Source organism: Eublepharis macularius, chromosome 5, assembly GCF_028583425.1.
Source record: "Eublepharis macularius isolate TG4126 chromosome 5, MPM_Emac_v1.0, whole genome shotgun sequence".
NCBI classification, from domain to species: Eukaryota; Metazoa; Chordata; class Lepidosauria; order Squamata; family Eublepharidae; genus Eublepharis; species Eublepharis macularius.
In genome coordinates this window covers 166244364-166251974 of record NC_072794.1, presented here as the reverse complement: position 1 = coordinate 166251974, position 7611 = coordinate 166244364, and positions in this window count along the sequence as shown.

Below are 7611 nucleotides of genomic sequence, written 5' to 3'. Positions count from 1 at the left end.
CCTCAAAATTTTGTTCCCCAGGACGGCCGCCCCCTAGCCCCCCCCCCCAACACTATACCACTGCCCAAGGTGACATAGTTCAAGATGGGTAGCCATGTTAGTCTGTCTGTAGCTGTAGAAAAGAGTCAGAATCCAGTAGCACCTATAAGTCTAACAAAATTGCGGTAGGGCAGGAGCTTCTGTGAGTCACAGCTCACTTCTTCAGATACAGACAGAATGTGAGAAGGACAGATGCACTCACAGTCTATCTGTATCTGAAGAAGTGAGCTGTGGCTCACAAAAGCTCCTGCCCTACCACAAATTTTGTTAGTCTTATAGGTGCTACTGGACTCTTGCTCTTTCCAAGGCCACTTGCTGAGCTCATGGAAGTCGTGGGATTCAAACCAGCAGCACGTTGATTTGCGTCCCATCGCTTAACCTCTATTGGCTTATGCGTAGCTTCATTACATTGTGAGACGTAAAATACATCAGCAAGAGGCTTCCAGTGGGACAGAGAAAAGCTTTAAATAGCTTTGTGGGTCTTAACTTATGCGTTGCTATCCAGGGTTATTCTAAGTGTGTTAAAATCACATTGCAATTGCTGTCTACTTCAAAGAATCCTAGAGTTGGAAGGGGTTTTACAGACCCTCTAGTCCAGCCCCCTGCCCAACGCAGGAACAGCCTGAAGCATCCCCGACAAGTATTTGCCCAGCTGCTCCTTGAAGAACGCCAATGAGATCCATCGAACTCAGACTGGCATCAGCTCTTCAGGGCTCTCTCAGGAGCGGGTCTTTCATATCACCTATTGCCAGATCCTTTAACTGGACATGCCAGGGACTGAACCTGAGACCTTCTTCATGCAAAGCAGAGGCTCTTCCATTGAGCCACAACCCCAGTGGTTGTGACTCAATGGAAGCCACAACCCCAACGGCTGGCCCAAAGGTTCCCAGAAAGTGGCCCAACCAGTGGCTGGCTAAAGGGCTCCCAGGAAGCTTCATGGCAGATTCAAATCCAGGTCTCTGTTACTACTATAGCTGCAAGGACACTTACCTGGGAGGAAACCCAATCGAATATAATGAGGCTCACCTGAGTAAATCTTCTTAAGCTTGCTCCTTTTAGGTTAGATCTGGCCACTAAACCAACTTTATATTTTCATTCTTTATCATTGAACTAGCTTCCCCACAAAGCAAGAGTTGATGTAGCAGATCCCAGAATCACCTGGTCCCTGGTCCGTCTTGTCTGTTCCAAGTTGTTCCAGTGACCAATAAGAAGTCAGTTGTATGCAGGGCTCATTTCGAGGGGGAACGCGCTGGAACACAGTTCCAGCAGTTCCCAAAAGAGGTCAAATGTCAGGTGGCCCCGCCCACCTGACTCTCAGCCATTTTGGCTCGTTTCGTCCTGGATTGGGGCCGAAATGGCCCGGATCGGGCCTCTGACGGGTGGTGGATCACTCTCCTGTTCAGCAGCAGCCTGATCCTGACCATTTTGGGCCCAATTTCATCCCTGAATGGCCAGGATTGGGTCCAAAGCAGCCAGGATAGGTGATGTCAGGGGGTGTGACATATGCAAATCAGTTATGTTAATGACACATCTCCGGTGATGTCAAGGGGCATGGCATATGCTAATGAGTTATGCTAATGAGTTCCTCCAGCTCTTTTTCTACGAAATGACCCCTGGTTGCTTTTTCATACCACGCTTGCTTAATTTGTTGCTCGCTTTGCCCTTCTTCACACAATGCACTTTAGCGCAGTTCAGATAACTCTGATGAACTTTGAGGGGGGCTGCTTTTCTAGATTAAAAAGAAGAGTTCTTTACAGTGGCTGCTGATTGATTAAAATATCCCACAAAACGGTAAAAACTCAAAGTGCAATAAGCAAGACAGCAGCATAAATTCCCAAGAAATCAGAAAGGCAGACCAACAGGATAAAGTAAAGCAGGCAGACTCTTTACGAAATACCCAAAAGTCTTTGCCTAGCAGCCGAGCGAATCTTCCGGGGGAAAGCGTTTGAGATTGTCACTTATGTGTATGCACTACCACACAACTGCAGTTCCCTGTATGCATATGCTGTCTTATTTATACCAACCTTGCCTGATATTTAGCATCCCCCTAGTGGGAGAAAATCCTCAGCGCTGCTTGTGTGGAACAGTGGTACAAGCAAACTTCACACATGAGGCATCATCAAAGTCTCAGTATATTCATTTTTGAGATAGATTGTGTGTGTTATGTGCTGTCAAGTCACCTCCAAGCTATGGCGACCCACGAATGAAAGACCTCCAAAACATCCTATCGTTAATAGACTTGCTCAGATGCTGCAAACTGGAGGATGTGGCTTCCTTTATTGAGTCAAGCCATCTCGTTTTAGGTCTTCTGGTTTCCCTATTGCCTTCCAATTTCCTAGCATTCTTGACTTTTCCAGAGCATCTTGTCTTCTCATGATGTGACCAAAGTACGATTGCCTCAGTTTTGTCATTTTAGCTTCTAGGGAGGATTCAGGCTTGATGTGATCTAGTGCCCACTTATTTGTCTTTTTGGCCTTGCGTGGTATCTGCAAAACTCTCCTCCAGCACCACATTTCAATTGAACCAATTTTCTTCCTGTCTGCTTTCTTTACTGTCCAACTTTCACATCCATACATAATAAAGGTGATCAAAAATGTTATTTGAAGTGAGATATACAAAAATATTATTGGGGGAGGGAATGCTAGATACATGCAAATCCCGAACAACAGGGCTGAAGGTCTCTGCTCAGTCACAGACGGGCAAATCCAGTCCTGAAATTCCACACCAGCCTCGGCTGGAGCTCTCAGTTTCTCAAGAAATGGTGATCCTTTAACTACATATTTCAAACAGCATAACAAAGAGAAGAAAGCGCGTTAAGTGTAGGGAGGGCTAGCTAGCATAACACAATTTTAGCATGACTTGAATTTTTGAACACAAATGTTCTTATGGATTGCACGTCTTTCCCCCTTGGAACTCGGCCTGGTTGTATATTTTAAAAAGTCCTGACCAGGCCTGTATCCGTGAGATACTTGGCCTCTTGGGGCACAATAGCACAAAAACAGGTGCCATTTGGAGGCACTCTGTGCATGCTCCGAGGTATTTTATTTCTTCTAGGACTCAACCCTAGTGTTGAAAACAGATTCCTGAGCTGGGTTGCCAGGTCGTGTCTGGCAACTGGTAAGAGGGTCCATGCAACATTGTCTGTGCTGCTACAAGGGAAACACAGAAGCAATGTAGGATATCTCTAGGAACTACTAGAAACTCTATGGTCAAACCATAGCATTTCCAGCAATTCCTAGAGCTACTTCACATCACTTCTGGGTTTCCCCCAGAAGTGACATAGCAGTGCAAATGATGGGCTTTTAAAAGCCTTTTTTCCTGCTGCCACTTGGGATAGCAGCAGGCAACTAGTGCTGCCAGTCAGACGGCCTCCCACCAAAGTTGGAGGCCTGGCAGCCATAAGCCCTGGTGAGGTCATGGCACAAATCAAGTAATGAATTCCAAAGACAAATTTGAGAGGGCTAGCCGTGCGAGTCTGTTGTAGCAAAATCAGAAAGGGGGTTTTGCGCCACCTTAAACGCTAATAGATTCATCACAGTTTAAATGATCATGTCTACAAGCCTCCTTCATCAGATGCATGAAGTGAACTCTCTGTCAGTAGATATAGCTACAGAGTGGGATGGGCTTGACACCAGCTCTGGTCAGCATCTCCTAAGTATCTATAACTCTCCATGCAGGAGTAGGAGAAACGTTCCCTGTTTGGGGTCATTGGTTTTGGGCTTCATCAAAGATATTTAGCTTTTAGTTTGGGGATTTTTCTTTGAACCGACAGGGCTATGTGGAATATCTCTACCCATTAACATAGAGGGGTAGAAATGTAAACAGTGGTGGAAAGTGCCCTCAAGTCATAGCTGACTTATGGCAATCCCTGGTGGGGTTTTCATGGCAAGAGACTAACAGAGGTGGTTTGCCATTCCCTGCAACCCTGGTCTTCCTTGCAGGTCTCCCATCCAATTATTAACCAAGGTTGATCCTGCTTTGCTTCCGAGATCTGGAAAGATCTGGCTTGCCTGGGCTATCTAGCTCAGAAATGTTAACGTAAAGCTCAAAAATGTAAGATAAGCACAACCTTTTACAACAGCCCAAACAGTGTCAGCTTAAGCCCTCGTTAATACAATTAAATCTACTCTTAAATTCTAATTCAGCAATTATTAATGCTACAATCAGCCTGCTTGTCAAGATGCCACAACCTGCCCCTCCTTTTTTGTTTCAGAAGAAGGAGAGCAATTGTAACCCGGGTTACAGTTGTCCCATGGAGTTCTGATCTCTTGCAACAGCTTAAAGAAATGAAAGAGAAATGAAAAAGCAATGAAAAAGAAAAGAAATCTAGATCCTGAAAAACTGGAATATTTTCCATTTGCTTACTTACTTCAGTTGTAGCTTGCCTTTCATATATAACCAGTTCAATTAGAAAGACCTCCAATAAACAATGTATTAAGACTAGGATTGATGGTGGAGGAAAATGCCATCAAGTCATAGCTGACTTATGGTGATGATGACCTCAAGACTGATTGGTAGGGGGGGAGTGCCCTCAAGTCATAGCTGACATATGGCAACCCCTGGTGCGGTTTTCATGGCAAGAGACTAACAGAGGTGGTTTGCCATTGCCCGTCTCTGCAACCCTGGTCTTCATCGGAAGTCTCCCATTCAATTACTAATCAAGGCTAACCCTACTTAGCTTCTGAGATCTGACCAGATCAAGCTTGCCTGGGCTATCTAGGTCAGGACTAAGTCTGTGGTTACAGAACTGGAAAACAATGCAAGCAATAAATTTTTAAAAATGTCTAAATGTCTAAAAAATGTATGAAATCCTTGGTAAACTGTATATGTATGGATTGATAGTATGTATTTGAATAGTTACTGTATTTTGTATTGAAATTGCACTTTAGTGCTACTTAGCACTTTATTAAACTGCTTAAAGACCTTAACAACTTATTGGCTGATTCTGCACATGTTGGATAATGCACTTTCAATGCACTTTATCAATCGTTTGAGGTGGATTTTTTGTTCTGCACACAAAAAAATCTGTTCCAAAAGATCTATAAAGAGGATTGGAAGTGCATTATCCAATGAGTGCGGAATCACTCTTTGTACAGAGGGAGAATCTTTAGATACTAGGGTTGTGTTTTCTCCTGATAGTGCCTCCCGTTGTGGAGAAAGGTATGACATGACCTGGATGGCCCAGGCTAGGCTGATCTTATCAGATCTTGGAAGCTAAGCAGGGTCTGTCTTGGTTAATACTTGGATGGGAAGTTCAATAGGGAAGTCCACATTTGTTATCCAGAGGCAGGCAATGGCAAACGTCTCTTGCCTTGAAAACCCTTTAGAGTTGCCATAAGTTGGCTGCAACTTGACAGCATGTTATACATACAGAAGAAGTATCTAAAGAAGTGATCTGTGGCTCACGAGAGCTCATACCACAAATTTTGTTAGTCTTATAGGTGCTACTGGACTCTTGCTCTTTTCTACTGATACAGAGGGTATGACAGGCCACAGTGAAGAAAAATGGGTTTGCAAAGGTAGAAGATAATGGCAAAACACTTCATTGATCAGAGAGAAGGCAATAACTTCATTTGTGGTTGAATGGAATCCTCGTATAGACTTATTACATGAAATAGATAATACTGATTTGTGGATTTATAAACTAAAGAATTTGGACTTTAGAAAAAAGAGCGCCTTTATTTTTGACACAGAGTAAGAGAACATTTGAAAAAATGCTTATATTTGTCATGGAGAAAATCAGAAGCCTTCTTGTAGTTTATTTAGTTTTTCTTCCCTCCCCCCGCCCGCCCCACATCATTTCTTCCTTTTTTGTTATGTTCGTACGTCACATTAGTTTTGTTTGTTTGTTAGTTGATTTTTTATTGGGTGAGTCTTTGTGTAACTGTATCTTTTTGTCTTGTCATTTTATTAAATAAATAAAACCCTTAAAAATAAAGGTAGAAGATAATTCAGAAAAAGTAAGGTACAATGGCTGTTGTGGGTTTTCCGGGCTGTATTGCCGTGGTCTTGGCATTGTAGTTCCTGACGTTTCGCCAGCAGCTGTGGCTGGCATCTTCAGAGGTGTAGTATATGCAAAAGAACCTCCTCAGGATACAGTGAAGCCTCCCTCCATTCGCATTCCACACCCTGGGAAACTCTTACAGGATGACTCAGCCCAAACCCACCTTCCTGAGTAGATATAAATGACCTGCCAACTTCTTTTCCACACTGTGACACTGAGAGATCTCTGTCTTTTGGTGCTACACCTCTGAAGATGCCAGCCACAGCTGCTGGCGAAACGTCAGGAACTACAATGCCAAGACCACGGCAATACAGCCCGGAAAACCCACAACAGCCATCGTTCTCCGGCCGTGAAAGCCTTCGACAATACAAGTAAGGTACAGTATGTACAGTAACTATGTCATGCTAAATTTGTGCCTACCTTTGGGAGGGCCAAATACCCCAAATAAGTTGTCCTTGACCCTTCTTCTAGGAACCCTGGTTTTCATTTCCTGCACTTCAGCCTTAAGCATGGTCAATCCAACATACTGGAGAAGTTTCCGCTGGGTTGCCGCCCTGAAGGAGCACTGCTAGCTTGGAGCAAGCTGAACCAAGAGGCCCCTATAGTTCTGGAAGTGCAAGGACCGTTCAGACTTGGAGCAGGGGAACAATATTGCCCAATGGGTGAGCCTTCTCCCAATGTCACCGTGGCCTGGGTCTGAGCATTTCACATCCCAGTCTTCCTCTGCCCTTGCGCCACCTATTGTGGGGGTCGATTATCACCCCATATCTTTCTCCTCCTATCTGTTGGCATGTCCTTCCTTTCTCATATAGATCCAGAGGAGTTAGCGATGTTAGCCTGTAGTAGCAAAAATAGAAAAGAGTCCAGTAGCACCTTTAAGATGAACCAACGTTACTGTAGCATAAGCTTTCGGGAATCACCGTTCTCTTCGTCAGATGCCTCTGATGAAGGGAACTGTGATTCTCGAAAGCTTATGCTACAGTAAAGTTGGTTCATCTTAAAGGTGCTACTGGACTCTATTTTTCCTTCCTTTCTGGTTCTCTCCTTTCAGGCTCCTCATCGCTTCTAGGGGTTGGGAATGTTTAAAGCCTCTGAAGAGAGCGGTGGGCTGTCATCTCACCAAGTCAAGAGGTTTCCCGACACTTCTATCTTGGCCCTGTTTGCTTCTATGGGGGCCGTTGCTGCTGCAGGGCCATCACACAACAGATTCGTTTATCTGAGAGCCAAGCTACAAGAGAGGAATTGCACAAGGAGGAGCACGTGAAGGGAGTCACAATGTTAGGCGGGAAGCTGAGTTTTAAAAGAGATTGGAAGGCTTTGTCAATTTCCCCTCTCTACAGAGCCAGGGAGATCCCTGTTCAGAGGGTTTGCTAATTTCCTCTTTGCCTCCCAAAGGCTCTATCAGTTTCACCTCCCCTTCTAGGAGGCAAAGAGGAAATAAACAAACCTCCTGAGCAATGATCTCTTTTAAAATTCAGCTTCCCGGCTAACATTGCGACTCCCTTCACGTGCTCCTTCTCGTGTAATTCGTCTCTTGTAGCTTAGCTCTCAGTAAAGCCTTCTGAAGG